The following is a 15,300-nucleotide window of genomic DNA, read 5'->3' as shown; positions in this document are numbered from 1 at the left end:
GGGGGGGGCCCTCGCAGCCTCGCTCTCGTTTCCAAAGAGCAGGCCGTCGGGTTCTCCTCTTGGAAGCCCCACGCGCTCCCGTTGCTTCCGCTCTGGGCCTGGGCTTCTCAAAGATGGAGTCAGACCACACAGCCTGTCTTTCCTTTATCTTGAACGGTTTTATTTCTTCAGGCTCTTCCCTTCCGTCTTTAAAGAATTCCTTCAGATGAGGGATCGGGGGCTTCCAACGAGTGCGTTGACCGCAGCGGGTGAGGCGGCTCAGCCGGGAGCTGCCCCCGCTGGGAGGTTTCTGGGGAAGGGGGTCCCGGCCTCGCAGGACCACCAGCAGGCGCTTGTTTGTCACGGATGGAGGAGGGAGCCTTGCCAGCGGGGTCCGCTGGACAGCACGCAGCCCCCTAAGCTGGTGCCGTGGGGGGCACGGGACACCCTGTGTATAATAGCCTTGATGAAGACGGTTAACCTGAACCCAGTAATGAGGAAACAGGCAGGCAAACCCAAATGACTGTTTTTGCACTAGACATTCCTAAGTTCCCCCAGGGTCGGGGGAGGGGGGTGTCCCTGGGTCCTTTCCTTCCCTTTCCCAGGGGGCCAGCTCATGAATGCTCATAGAAGGTTCCAGACGCAGCAGGGTGAGGACTCCAAAGGACCTTTAAAAATCTTCACAAGCACCCTTGAAGTGGTCCCTCTCCATCCGTTTACAAATGAGGAGGGGTGTGTATGTGTGTAAATAGGGAAAAAACCTAGAAAAGAAAAAGTACAAGAATATCCATAGTGATAAGTAGCTTACTTTCATTATACCTTTCTGTATTTTTCAGTTTTTCTTTTTCAATCAAAAAGAAATAGCTTATTTTGAAAGCCATGTTCAGTACCCTTACTTGGCAGCTGTGCTGCACTTGTGTGCAGATCCCAGCGGCCGGGGCGAGACCACCCTTCCCCCAGGAGGGCGGGTGGCTTGGGGCTGCCGACCGCTGGAGCCCAGAGCTCCGCCCAGTGAGTCTGCACACACATCCAAAGAGAAGCGCCTGCCTCTTACAAAACGTGAGCTGGAAGCTCCTGGACAGCGCGTCATGGTGACCCCAGGTTGTGGAACTGGAGAGCTCAAGGTGACCCCAGGACGCGCCCGTGGTCCGTGCCTGGAGGGGATGGCTGAGCTCAGGTCCACCTGCGTCCCCCCTCCTCCCCTCGTGGTTGCATCTTCCTCTGAAAGTTCTGCCTCTATTCAGGTTCTTCCAGCAAAGCCTTCCCCAGACCCTCCATCTCTCTCAAGTGCCAGCAAGTAATCTCAGTAGGTGCCTCACGGAGGAGCAATTGTGTTTAGGTATCAGACCCTTAAGCTGAGCAAACGTGACATGTTCTAAGCATTTATCAAGCTGGGGACCCCCTTCGTGGGGAAGGCAGAAGTGGGGCAGGAGATGATGTCCAATGATGTTAAAATGCACCGTGGTGGTTTTTCAATGGTAGCGCAGCTAACCTTGAGGGGAAAGGGTTTGCTCTGTGGTGGGAGGTGAAGGAAACGGGGCTTTTGCTGAAATAAAGCTCAAGCCAAAGTGCATGGACGCCTGCTAACCTTTGACCCTGATTTGACTGGGTCTCCACACTGTCTCCTGCTCTCAGCTCCAAGAGCCTCCACCCGGCACCCCTGCACACGGGTCTGTCCCCGTGCCGGGAGCTGGGCTCTCAGGGGGAGGACGCCCAGGGAGACGGGACACCGTGTGTCCGCCGAGCCCAGGCTACGCCCCCAGGAGCTGCTCGAAGGCTCCTTGCCACCAGCACGTCCAGGGTCTGGAGAAACGCTAGTAAGACCAAACCCCTATTCCCCCACCGATTGTACTCGCTCTCCCCGGCCCCGGTTTGCAGAGGGTAGGGTTGATGCTGTGCTAGAAAAGCAGTGAGACTAGGGCGGTGCTGCGGGCAGGCCAGTGGCTGCCGGCCTCCTGCCCGCCACGCCTGTGACTTAGACCCTGGGAAGAGGGCAGCCCCCGCCTCGTTTCAGTAAAGGGTGTCGGAAGCTAATGCGCGGGGACTCGCGAGTCTGGGCGTCGAGGCCATCCTGCCGCCGGAGCCGCGTGTGCAGGAGCATCTGCTCAGGGGCCGGGTTCCGGGGGCCTCGGAGATGCCGCATTTCATCCCCACCCCATGCCCAGCCTTCATGGCGTGTGTGCCAGGGATGGTGGCCCTGCCTGGGGACACAGGTAACGGAGGCGGCCTGGCCCCCGGGCGCTCCCTCCCAGACTGTGAGGCAGAGAGCAGGCAGGTCACTCAGTGTGGCGTGGCCATTTCCCAAAGCACTTTAGAGCCCGCGGAGCGAGCCGCGGTTGTGGACAGACTGCGCAAAAGCAGGGCTCGGTGTTCGCCGGACTCTGAACCTGCCCTCCCCCTCTCCCCACTTCTGTCTGCCTTTTTCTGTAGGGAGTTTTTGTGAGCGTGCAGTTTAAATGAATGTCAAAAGGCCGCCCATGTCATAGCCTAAAAACTCAATGGCGTAACGTGTTAAACCTCTCAGGGATGTTATAAGAGAGGAACGCCCCAATGAATGCATCGCTAGTGGTGGACATACAGTAGAGAAAATACTTATTATGCAGCCAGCAAAGTACAGCAGGCTCGGGGGAAGGGTGGTAAAGGGACGAAGGAAGCAGGCTGTGTGCCTGGCAGAAACTGCTGCCCCTTTGGGTCTCTTCTGCACAATCCCCTTCTCAATTCAGAATCCCTGACGTGTGACTCGCGCGCGGAGCGTAGCAGCTCGGGGTGGTCATGAGCCCTAACCAAGAGGGAGGAGAGACGGCTGGTCGGGAGACGGGCGGGCGCAGCCCGCGGGAGGCGGCTGCGCAGTTGGCCCCCAGCCCCACCCACAGCTCCCAGAACTGCCAGCCTCCCTGGGACCAGCCCTGGGCCCCTCCACTGCACCTGGCGCTCCACTCCTGGCTCCCCAGACGCCAAAGACACTGCAGCCCCTCCTCCTCCGGCCCAGACTCTGCGTCTCACTCGCTCCCTCTGGGCAGCAGGCGGAGGCCTGGGTGGCACGGCCGGAGGCCAGCTCTGGGGACGGTCTCTCACGGTTAGTGGTTAGCATCACGGCCCTCACCCCGGCCTGACCTCCGTGGGGCAGGAGCACGGAAGGTGGCAGCTCTGTTATAGGTTATAAATGGAAACTCCTTGCACAATCCAAGAAATACAGCCTCAGTAACCTCAGATCTTGTCAGTGAGCAGAATGCTGCTGGGAATCACAGCCTGGAAGGGCCAGGTGAGACAGCGGGCCTGGCCTGGCCTGGGTCCTGAAACCCACTCAGGACATGGCCCAGCCAAGGACCCGTGGCCTCTGTTCTCCAGCTGCAGCCTCACCTGCTACGTGACACCAGGCACTGTGGGGACACCTTCTGGAGGACACACGACCCCTCCCCCTCCTCCCTCCTCCATCCTCCTCCATCCCCTCCCCCTCTTTCTCCCCCTCTATCCCCCTCCCCCTCCTCCAGGCCCCCTCCATCCATCCCCCCTCCCCCTCCTCCATCCCCCCAACTCGAAGCTGAGGGTCATGCTGCCACCGGGAGGGGGAGTAGATGTGACGAGGCCCCTGCCCACCCCTCCAGGACGTCCCATGGTGGCGCCTCCATTAGAGAGCTGGATCTGGGTGAACATCCAGAGGGGCGAGTCTAACTGCTGTAAGTGCATCCCTGGGACCTGATGGCTCCTGACCCTAGAGGAAGCGCTCCCCATCCCTGGGGCCCCCGGAGTCATGGGTTTGGGAGCTCGGGCCCTCCCGGAACTCACGGTCCTGATTGGCCGTCTTCCTACAGCTGCAAACAAGTTCTCCTGAAGCCCCAGGGGCTGCATGATCCCTTGAGTCGCTCACAGATCTGTAGTTTTGGCAGAGATGGTGGGGGTGGGCGTGAGGTGGGCCCCCCCAACCAGGGCTGGAGGGGTCACTCCCAAGATGGCGGGTTCACACAGCTGGCAGGTGGGGCTGGTGGTCAGCTGGGAGCGATGCCCGGCTGCTGACCAGGAGCCTCAGCTCTTACCCAAGGGGCTGCCTCCCCAGGGTGGCCTGGGATTCCTCACAGAATGGAGGGGAGAGTCCCGGGGGACGGATCTCGAGCCCCTTGAGCCTGGGCCCCGACGCCAGGCACTGCAGGTGTCACTCCTGCTGCGTCTACTGGGGACACAGAGGCCTCATGTCTGGGTCAGGGGTGTCAGGGGATGAGTCACCCTTTGGTCCCCCCGACGGTGGAATAACCCCCGAGTGCCCTGCAGCTGTGCGCAGGCTGTGCCGGCCAAGCATCTCTGCCCTGACAAGGCTGCTCGGGGTGACATGTCACAGGAAGAATGTAGGGGAATCTCTCTCAGATCTGTTTGGACCCCACGGTGCTGCGGAGTGTCTCTGCCCAGTGTCTCCCTGGAGCAAGTGTCTGCAAAAACCCACAGACCACTGCAGGGAATGAGAAGCCACCAGCCTGGCAGCCGCCGTGACCCTCATGGTGGAACCTGAAGACAGGGGAGCTGCTCAGCTCTTCCACCCAGAAGTGCTTAACTGAAGATGTGCTTCCTCCATGTGCCGCTGTTAAGAATACTTGATTAGCATTATCATTAAGCAATAATCACTTGTCACAATGACGTCATGTGTCTGTGACTGATGCGTTTAAACCAGTTCTATCCCTGTAAACCCTGCTCTGGAGCTAAGCTTCGTCCTAACACACTTCTGAAATTAAATTACTGGATTAAACAGATAGAATTAGGGCACAGGGTTGCACATCTAAATTACACGCTGTGTGGGGAAGGGAGTGAAAAGCCTTTCTTCCTGCGTCTCTATACACTTCTCCCTGAAAATAAGCCGTGACCTACAGTTGCACAGTTTGTGGCCTCAGAGTCTTTGCGAAAGCTCTGAAGTGGATTAGGCCTCTGCGTCATCCCTCTAGACTTGGGGTCCCTGGGTCAGACAGCACGTGAGCCTCTCCCCAAACCATCGTGGCATCTTATCTCCTTGACTTTTTTTTGAGGGACCTTCAAAATCAACCTGTAGCACCTACCTGGGCCACCGCTGACGACACTCTCCATGGAATCACATCAGTGGATGTGCATCGTCCATACAGATGTTGTGAATCACGTGGCTGATTATTTCTGGTTTTCACTCTGGCCTCCGGGAAGCTCGGGGTCAAGTCCCAGGTCAGTTTCAGCAGCCAGAGGGGACGCACGTACAGCCTGCAGGTCTGCACTCTTAATCTCCCGCCAGGATTTTTTCCTGTCTTATTTTTATCAATATTTTCCCTGGACCTGTTTTTTTTTTTTTTTTTTATTTAGATATTTTTCCATTTCATCATCTGTATTCTTTTGTTTTTTTGTACACTAGGAAAAGATACAGATAAATTTTAGTGCACACATAAATGGATAAATAAGTAAACGTATAAAATGTTGGCTTTCATTGTATGAGGAGTTTGGAGGATCAGGTACACATTATACCTTTAATATTTTGTGACATGGGTGTGAAATTAATGCTGTGTGAAGAGCATACTTTGTGTTTATTCATTCAACAAATAATTACTGTGTGTCCACTCCACGCCTGGCCCGGGTGACGATGGCCAGGTCCCAGCGTAGCATCTAGTGGAAGGGACAGTCTTCACTGTGGGACGAGGTGCCCTTGCCCAGACGCACGGAGGCCAGAAAGGTAGCAAGGGGGTGGAGGAGGGGTGCGGGACGGGGCTCTAGAAGGAGAAACGGCCACCGCGGAGGCTGCGGCAGCGGGAAATGCAGCCCTTCCCAAAAGAATGGGCGGAGGCGAAGCCCAGAAACCATGGAGAGTCCTCGCAGGTCAGAGTGTGGACTTCTGAGGCCGTGCTGGGGATTCAGGGTCTTCACCCTAAAAGCAGCGGTAAACCATTGCAAGTTTAACGGAGGTCGGGCAACACGATGTGATACGAGTTTTCAGACTGTCCCCGGTCTTGGGAAGAACAAACTGGGGCGGGAGCGGAGGGGTGGGTGTGGGTTGGTGCGGAGGCTCCATGTTTAAGACGCAGTCGGCAGGCCCTGGGGAGGAGCGGGGTAGACGGGAGTCAGGGAGACCCTGGAGGGGGCCCCACGTGCAGGAGGTGCTCACGGCTCTGTTTTGCCGGCTGGAATCCGAGGGAAGGTGTCGAGGGTGGAGCCGAGTACACGGACCCCAGGAACCCATGACGTGGCTGAAGTCACGTGGGCTTCCGTGCCCACGTCCGCAAAGGCCTGGGGTCTGTCAGGGACCCAGTGGGGCCCTTTTTTTTTTTTTTTTTTTTTATTTAGATATTTTTCCATTTCATCATCTGTATTCTTTTGTTTTTTTGTACACTAGGAAAAGATACAGATAAATTTTAGTGCACACATAAATGGATAAATAAGTAAACGTATAAAATGTTGGCTTTCATTGTATGAGGAGTTTGGAGGATCAGGTACACATTATACCTTTAATATTTTGTGACATGGGTGTGAAATTAATGCTGTGTGAAGAGCATACTTTGTGTTTATTCATTCAACAAATAATTACTGTGTGTCCACTCCACGCCTGGCCCGGGTGACGATGGCCAGGTCCCAGCGTAGCATCTAGTGGAAGGGACAGTCTTCACTGTGGGACGAGGTGCCCTTGCCCAGACGCACGGAGGCCAGAAAGGTAGCAAGGGGGTGGAGGAGGGGTGCGGGACGGGGCTCTAGAAGGAGAAACGGCCACCGCGGAGGCTGCGGCAGCGGGAAATGCAGCCCTTCCCAAAAGAATGGGCGGAGGCGAAGCCCAGAAACCATGGAGAGTCCTCGCAGGTCAGAGTGTGGACTTCTGAGGCCGTGCTGGGGATTCAGGGTCTTCACCCTAAAAGCAGCGGTAAACCATTGCAAGTTTAACGGAGGTCGGGCAACACGATGTGATACGAGTTTTCAGACTGTCCCCGGTCTTGGGAAGAACAAACTGGGGCGGGAGCGGAGGGGTGGGTGTGGGTTGGTGCGGAGGCTCCATGTTTAAGACGCAGTCGGCAGGCCCTGGGGAGGAGCGGGGTAGACGGGAGTCAGGGAGACCCTGGAGGGGGCCCCACGTGCAGGAGGTGCTCACGGCTCTGTTTTGCCGGCTGGAATCCGAGGGAAGGTGTCGAGGGTGGAGCCGAGTACACGGACCCCAGGAACCCATGACGTGGCTGAAGTCACGTGGGCTTCCGTGCCCACGTCCGCAAAGGCCTGGGGTCTGTCAGGGACCCAGTGGGGCCTGTGGGAGCAAACCCCCCAGACGTTTGCAGTTTGATTGATGTTTACCCCTTGGTGTGGTTGGGATGCATGTTCAAAATTGCAGGTTTGCAGGCTTCATGGTTGCACGTCTGCTTAGTCTCCTGTCCCACCTGGAGGCCGACAGCTCCGGGGAGCACAGCGGGGCTGGCGGGCGGGCGCAGGGAGGCTGCGGAGGCCTTTGTTGCGGGGCTGCTGGCCGCTCACTAGCACGCCCCCCACCACCACCCCGGCCGGATTAGCAGTAATTAAACTGTGAAATCAGACCAGGGCCATAAGCCCAGACACTACACCAGGCTGTCGAGAGCAACGGCGGGGGATAAATCACCGGCCCGTGCCCTGCACCCCCCTTGGCACGGGCAGGGCAGGCGGGAGCCGAGATAATGAGGACATTCAGCATCTCCTCCAGAGTGGACGCGGGCGGCCAGCTCGCCAGGCGTTGTCATGACGATGACGGGGCGCCGGCAGGCGCTTCCGCCCGCTCTCGGTGCTTAATGAAGACGACCGTGAAAAGTCGTGCCAACACCAGGCCACGCTGTGTGCCGACGGGCACACGCAGCCTCACGCCCAACGGCACCGCGCAGTGTGACAGTAATTGTGCCTTGACAGACGGGGCAGCGATGCCGGGGAACGTCTGACTCAGGCAGGAGTGAGTCCGCTGAGTAATCTCTGCCGATGAGACCCTGCTTTGTTCTCCGAACCCTCGGTTGGTGGTCTTGGCCTGTGGGTGCCAGAAACATCTCTGATCACTTTTCACTGTTTACTAAAGAAGAGACGCTGTAATTAAAGTGAAAACTGCTCCCCTCAGCAGAACCAATGAGATCAAGATAAATGAAAATGTTTTTAAAATTTTTAAGGAAATCAGTATCATTTTCAAATTATTTTTCCTGTGGGGTAATGTTTTTAGTTTTTTCTTTTTAGCTGCTTTTCCCTCTGGACTGAAACATTTGGGCTGGGCTGGGCTGGGCTGGGGCGGGGTTGTCACCATCCCTGGCACGTCATCACCGGTGCCCCCCCGCCAGCACCACCCAAGCGCCTCGTACTTGTCACCGTCACGGCACCTTGTGAAAATGAGCCCTGAGGCTGAGGGCACACGTCTGCGTGGCCGGGCTCGTTGGGCCTCCAGGCCGTGGCCATGCTCTGCCACTGCGCTGTAGTCACTTCTTGGCGTGTGGACATAGCGGGTGCTCTGCACGTGGGCACCGAGCTGCCGTGGACGCTCAGGTGGCACAGACATGTGCAAATGAGCCACTCGGAGGGGCAAACAGCCATTCACTTACTGTAAAATGAACTTGCTGGGCCGTCCTCTGAGCATATCCTGTGGCCTGAACTTCAAGTTCTGGACATTTAAGGATTTCACAGAGATGCACAAAGAGAGGCTGGACCTTGTTCACAAGATCCTTTGCTCACAGTTAGTATAATAGTTGGGCTCTCGGGTGGCGTCTGCCCTCCCAGCGTCTGGTTTGGGCGTGTCTGGGAGGACGGCGCCGGGGCCATGCTGGTGTCTGTGACTCAGGAGAGCACCTCTCTGTCCATTGCTCGTCTTCAGCAGCAGAAGTGGCAGGAGGACACACTCCCGTCACCGGGCCCGAGGGTCCTTGATGCCCCAGCTGAGCCCCCGTTAGGTCCTACCTGCCTTTCCACGGTGCTGCAAGTTGCTGCTTCCTGTGTGGTCCCTTCCCGTCCGTATTTCTAAATATGCAAGAACCAATGACGCCAGCGCCGCACCCCAGGTCAGAAACTGACGTCTGATGATTGAAAACAAAGCTAAGCCTGAATCTGAAGGCCTGGCTGAGCCCGGCTCCGTCATTAAGTGGATGCCCGTGACAGTCACCACCCCCTGGAACTGGGTTTCCCTTTTTGATCCATTTTTATTGGAGTATAGTTGTTTTACAAGGTTGTGTCAGTTTCTGCTGTACAGGAAAGTACATCAGTTACACGTATACATATATCCCCTCTTCTTTGGATTTTCTTCCCATTTAGGTCACCACAGAGCACTGAGTAGAGTTCCCTGTGCCGTATAGTAGGTTCTCATTAGTTACTGTTTCATACATGGTATCAATAGTGTATATATGTCAGTCCCAATCTCCCAGTTCATCCCACACCCCTTTCCCCCCTTGGTGTCCATACGTTTGTCCTCTGCACCTGTGACTCTATTTCTGCTTTGCCAATAAGTTCATCTGTACCATTTTTCTAGATTCCACATATATGCGATATAATACGGTATTTTTCTCTGTCTGACTTACTTCACTCTGTATGACAGTCTCTAGGTCCATCCGCCTCTCTGCAAATGGCACTGTTTCGTGGAACTGGGTTTCCTAACTTGTAAGTATGAGCATGAATGATCCCCAGCTCGGGCGTCCCGTCAGGCAGCTCGTGTGAGGGCTTCCCAAACGTTTCTATGCAAGCACTCTAAAACGCATAGATTTAGGGCAGGTTAAGGTGGGAGAGGGAAGGTGGTCACTCCGAGAAAGCAAGTGCCGTGGACGGTCAGTCTAATGATTAAATCAAACGCTAGGAAGAGAATGGAGCCCCTCCCTCGTTGCTCAGGCCTCAGCGTTCCCGCTGTGGTTGTGAGGTCGGAGGGCGGATGTGTGTGACAGCAATCTGTAAGCTGACCCTGGCAGGGATGCCACCTCAGGCTCGCGACCTTTGAACAGCTGAGCAGGCGGTGCCCGTCGTGCCCCCGCTGTAAACACGGGAGGGGCATCCCCGACCCAAAGCTCCTCGTCTCCGACGGGAAGTGGCAGCAGGGACTCACATCCCACGTCGACCCGCTCCTCGCTGTGTCCCCCGGGGCCACAGGTCTGCACCCGCGTCCGGGCTCCAGCGCGGGGGGAGCCGGGCGTGGACCAGGGAGGGGCATTCTGGTGCCATGAGCCCCATGAGCAGATGCCAGGGCGAGTCGGAGCCACAGGGCTCACTCCTGTGTCACCGTGGTGGCAGCAGGGGAGGGTCATTGGTGAAGAGGCTGAGAAGGCTGAGACTGCGGGGCGGTGGTCGGGGAACCTCGCAGGGTCAGTGGCAAATCCCTCTGAGTCACTGAGCACCGAGCACCCTCAACTCAGCTACGCCTCCCCTGTGAACTGGGGTGAGAACAAGGCACACAGCACAGGGTCTTGGTGAGGGACCCAGGTCCCACACGAGCCCTCGGGACACAGCCTGGGACACACGCTCTAAGTGGAAGTGACAGCAAGCCCCCTGGAGGAAAAGCTCCCGCAGAGCCCGGGTTCTGCTCCACTGTTGTCTCTGCAGTGGGCTGTTTGTTGACTAGCTGGCTGGCTGGCTGACTAGACGGAGGCTAAGTAACCATCCTGTGCCAAATGGGACGGTGCTGCATCTCTGGGACGTTGCCGGTCTATCTGGACCAGACCCACGAGCCTGGTGTGGGCTTTCCGAGGCCAGGAGCACATGGACAGCCTCTCCATCCCCGTGCCTGGTTCAGAACAACCCACCTTCTCCCACCAGTGGCTGAGGGAACCCTGGGCACTTGTGTCCACCCCTCGGTGAGAAGGGGCAGTCAGACCGTGTCCTGAGTGCAGGCAGGCCCAGGGGCAAGCCTGGGTCCTGAGGGGGCTGCATGCCCAGCGGGGCAGGGAGCCAGGGCCCCAAGACCAGCCCCGCCGCGTTCAGCAGCAGGGTCGGATGCAGCTTCCTGGGGGCAGGGACAGAAACTCCCCACGCCCAGGATCGGAGAGCATCGCCCCTCGGCCGACGGTTTCAGGCACAGGAAGACAGCTGGGGCTGGGCCGGGCCAGGTGCCCTGGGCCCCGAGAAGATGCCCACAGCCATGATTCTGGGGGAGGGCCGGTGAGTCTGTCCCCTTGACTGGGGTCTGGCTGGGGTGGCGGTGACAGGCAGGGAGGCAAGGGCACAGGGATCCCAGAGGCTGGTCCTCTGACACTCCCCAAAGCCCTCACGGCTGGGTGTGGGAACGGCCCTCATCTCGTGTTGGATAATAGTGAGTGGGGAGCGGCCACGGCCGGGGGAGATGCCGCTGGTCTCGCTGAGGCTCCACAGCAGCCTCCATGCCAGGGGAGGGGAGGCAGCTGGGTCAGGAGCCTGGTGCCCGGGCGTGCGGGCGTCCCACGCGGAGGGGAGAGTCCCCACCTGCAGACACCCGACCTCTCGGCCCCTCCGGAGAGGGGCATTAGGTGCATCCGCACCATCCACCTGCACAACCTTCTCACCTTCCCAGATTGTAACTGTGTCCCCATTAAACGCTGCCTCCCCAGCCCCGTTCTCCCCGCTCCACGTTCCGTGTCTGTGGCTCTGAGCCCTCCGAGGCCCTCACGGAAGTGGGATCACACAGGTCTTCTGCATTCGTGACTGGCTTATTTCACTCAGCATAACGTCCTTATGGTTCCTCCATGTTGTAGCAGGTGTCAGGGTGTCCTTCCTTTTTAAGACTGAGTCATGGCTGGGCCACACTCTGTTTATCCGCTTATCCCTCAGTGGACATTTGGGTTGTTTCTCCCTCATTCTTGAGGATATAATGCTGCTAAGACCATGGTGTACACAGATCTCGGAGTCCCCGACTTCGGCCCTTCTGGGTAAATACCTAGACCTGTGGCTGCTGAGTCACAGGCGGCTCTATGTTCAGTTGCCTGAGGCGGCTCCACACCGTTCTCCACTGTGTCTGCACCAATGTACAGTCCCACCAGCACCGCACAAGGCTCCAGTTTCTCCGCACCCCCGCCAGCACTTGGTATTTCCTGTTGTTTTTTTAAAATTACGACCTTGCTGGTGGGTAAGCACGCAGCCTCTCTTGACCACGGCTGCTTCGTCTTGAGTGGTTGTGACTAAGGCCACCCCACGCTCGGGGCAGCGCGGGGTTCAGCCGAGCATGAAAGAGCTCGGGGGCAGGTCCCGGGTCAGATTAGATGGTAGGTGTTGTGGTTTCTCTGAGGTGCGGGCGGGCTGGTGTGAGCCGGGGCTGCGCCAGGTGGAATGAGCTCCCCGCGAGCACAGCTGAGAGGGGAGAGCCCCAGGCAGAGCGGGGAGCCGGGGTGCAGCCCACCACAGATCCTCACCGCAGCCCCGCACCGACCGGGGCCCCCTTCCCGCCCCGAGGAGACCTGCGCGCCCACAAGGGCCTTCTGCCCCCGGCCAGCTTCCCTCCCGGGTCGAGAAGTGGGGACAGCGGGGGCCGGCCCTCCCTCCGCGGCACAAATCCATCCCCCCGCGGGGCTCCCCGCCTTCCTGCCCTTGGCGACTCCACGTGGCAGGAGTGAGGACTTGCCACCAGCCCTGGCCAGCCAAGTGAAAAATTAATTCCTAATGAAGAGAAATCAGCCGACCAAGCACTAAGCCCTTAAGCGGACTTTCATCTGCAGCAAAGAGCCCTCTCGGCGGGTTGGGTGCTGACCTGCGGGCTGGGCCGCGGAGGCTGCGGCTCCCGTTCAGTGCGGCCCAGCGGGTCGGCAGGGGTGCCTGGGGGCCGTGGGGAGGGCGGCCGCCCCGGCCACCAGACCCTCTCCAGCCCGGCCGGCCGGCCAGCTGTGCTCCGGGCGACAGGCGGGTCACAGTTATGGCGACTGGCCGCTGGCCACCTCCTCTCCAGCCACGAGAGCCAAGCCTCTGGGCGTCACGGTGCCTTCGTGCACGTAGGAGGTGCTCCTTTGTTGGGAAACAGGAGGGAAGGAGGCATGAGGAGGGCTGGGCCCCCGCCGCCTCCGACCGCCCGGCACCCCGTCCAGTGTGCCCTGTGCCCGTGGGCCGGGGGAGGGCCGGGCTCCAGGGCAGCAGGACGTTGAGGGGCCGCCCCAGGAGCGGGGCTCTGCTGCCCCACTGCCTGCCTCCTGGTGCCCCGGTAACAGGCAGGTATCCCAGGACGTCCGGGGTTGGGGGGGTGGGGAGCCCGACTGCCGGACGCAAGTGGTGAGGCCGGGCCGCGGGCCCGGATAGGACAGGGCAGGGGAGCCGCCACTGGTTTCCTCCTTCACAGTTTTCTTGTGAGTCGGCCCCGGGTCCAGATAACTGTCAGTTCAAGAGCCAGGCTTGCTGTGGTTTTATTTGCATTATGAGCATTTAGGAAGCAGGGGCCACGTGTGCTTAGTAGGATTTAAGGCCCAGGGAACGTGGCTGGTGATGCTACACCCCTACCACGCAGTTCGTTTCTCTGTGGGAGCCCGGGTCACAGCCTCACCAGGGCCGTGCTCCGCGTCAGACGGGCCTGTGTGACCCCGCTCCGCCCCACGTCAGTAGGGAGTGGGAGCGAGGTCCTGAGCCCCCGGCAGACGGGAAATGACCACGACTGGTAGGGGGGTCGTGGGAATTCAGCCCACATGTAGGGGCACCTGGGTCAGAAAGTGGTGGCTCTTGGCACGGCCGTGTGTCCACTCCCCACGACCAGGGTTCTGGCGGGCCATGTCTTACGTCCCCAAGACGGCTCCACAGCAGAGTGACTGATGCTTGTCCAACGATGAAGGGACGACGAGGACCACCCGGGGCGGGGCGGGGCTGAGAGCGACCCACTTTGCCAACCTGGCCTCAAGAAATGATGGTTCCCACCAGCGCTGCCAATGCAGACACATAGGAGGCCTGCACAGCCGTCCGACTGAGGTCCGCCCAGACCCCAAGGGGCACGGGGAGGCTGGACCAGGACGGGTGCCCCCTGCGGGGTGAGCCTGCCCACGCGCGGTGGCCTCGCTCCAAAGCACACAAGCACCCTCGGCTAGGATGGCTGCCCAGGTGCCCGTCGTTTGAAACAGCATTTTTTAAAACCTCCAAGTCACGAGCCTAGAGCTTGCAGATCTGAGTGTGAAAGTCATCGACCAATAAAGCACAGCGTTGAAAATGAAGGGTGTCCAGGCGGAGCCGGGCCCACCCCTTGGGAGAGCCGTCGCTGTCCTGGCTTCCACCGGAAGGAGATGTTGAAAGGGGAGCACCGTGTTCCTTAAGGTCCGGCTTTCAGCTCTGCGCGATGAGTGAGACTGTTATGTTCCGACGAGATGCTGGCGGAAGCTGGGTAAAGCTCGGGGCCGTCCTGGAGGTGCAGAGCTGCCTCATCTGGGGCGAAGCCACAGACCTCCCCGCGTTTCCCCAAATGTGCGTTTCTGCCAGGAACGCTGGCATCACCGGGGAGTGTCTGGCTGTCAACACCACTCGGCCTTTCTGCAGGAGCCTACGCTAGTCGAGCAGAGAAGATACAGCAGCCCAAACCTGACCCGAGACCCCACGTCCAGTCCCCAGAGCGCAAGGAGGCCAAGCGGCCAGAGAGGGGGAGCCCCGTCAGTCCCAAAGGCTTCTAGTTACCGGACTTTTAGACCCAAGGAGGACATCAAAACTCGTCCACGTGACCTGTGTAACTTTGAACGTGCGACATCGATTCTAAGGGCAAAAATTCCGGAATGATTCCTTCCCTCACTTGTTCCACAAGGACCTCACGACATGAGTGAAGGGGAGCCTGGTCGGAAGCAAGGGCCTGGCTCGGGCCGCCCAGCTGGAGCAGAACCACGGGACGGGATAGGAAACAGGGATCTGCCGTCGGGGACCAGGGGCGGGGCGGAGCGTGGCAGCTGCGGCTCTGCGTCTGGTGGGTCCTGAGCCCCTGCAGGGCAGGCGGCCGGCAGGAAGCGCCAGAGACCGGAGCGGCCCCGGCCTCCTCTCCCTGCGTCTGAGCTGATGACAGTGACAATGACGTGGGCATGCAGGACAGACAGGACTCAGCTGGCCGAAGGAGGGCATCTGCGCGGTGCCCATGCGTGGGGCTGCCCGTCCCCGCCGGCCCTCCCAGCACAAAGGGGCCACATCGCCTCGCTGGTTCCCTTCGGACCTGTGCAGGGTCACCGCAGGGACGATGCCTGGGGCCTCGTCCCGGCCGAGCCGAGGCACCGCCCACCATGTGGCCTCGGGCCGTCCGCTTAGCCTCCCTGTGGCCGCATCCTTTGTGGAGACGGGTTACCCTGGCATTCCCGGCAGCTGGGATCCAGGGAGATGCAGAGAGAGGGCACCCAGGGCTCCCGAGGGCGGGTGGCCTGAGCTGCTGTGAGGACTCGCAAGCGTCCGTGTTCAGATCCAGTTTTCACTGGTCTGTATTCAGCAGCCAGTGGAGGACACCTCCCCCGCCCCGACCCC

General features: G+C 59.2%; 1 protein-coding gene across 1 annotated transcript in view; it reads left to right on the top strand.

Moving 5' to 3' along the window:
- Positions 1-15,300, top strand: part of PTPRN2 (protein tyrosine phosphatase receptor type N2) — a 535,117-nt gene that overhangs the window by 350,265 nt on the left and 169,552 nt on the right. The window lies entirely within an intron of this gene.

Source organism: Lipotes vexillifer, unplaced genomic scaffold (genome assembly GCF_000442215.2).
Source record: "Lipotes vexillifer unplaced genomic scaffold, Lipotes_vexillifer_v1.1 scaffold2094, whole genome shotgun sequence".
Taxonomy (NCBI): domain Eukaryota; kingdom Metazoa; phylum Chordata; class Mammalia; order Artiodactyla; family Lipotidae; genus Lipotes; species Lipotes vexillifer.
The sequence above is the reverse complement of the archived record's forward strand: the minus strand, read 5'-3'. Positions and strand labels throughout refer to the sequence as shown.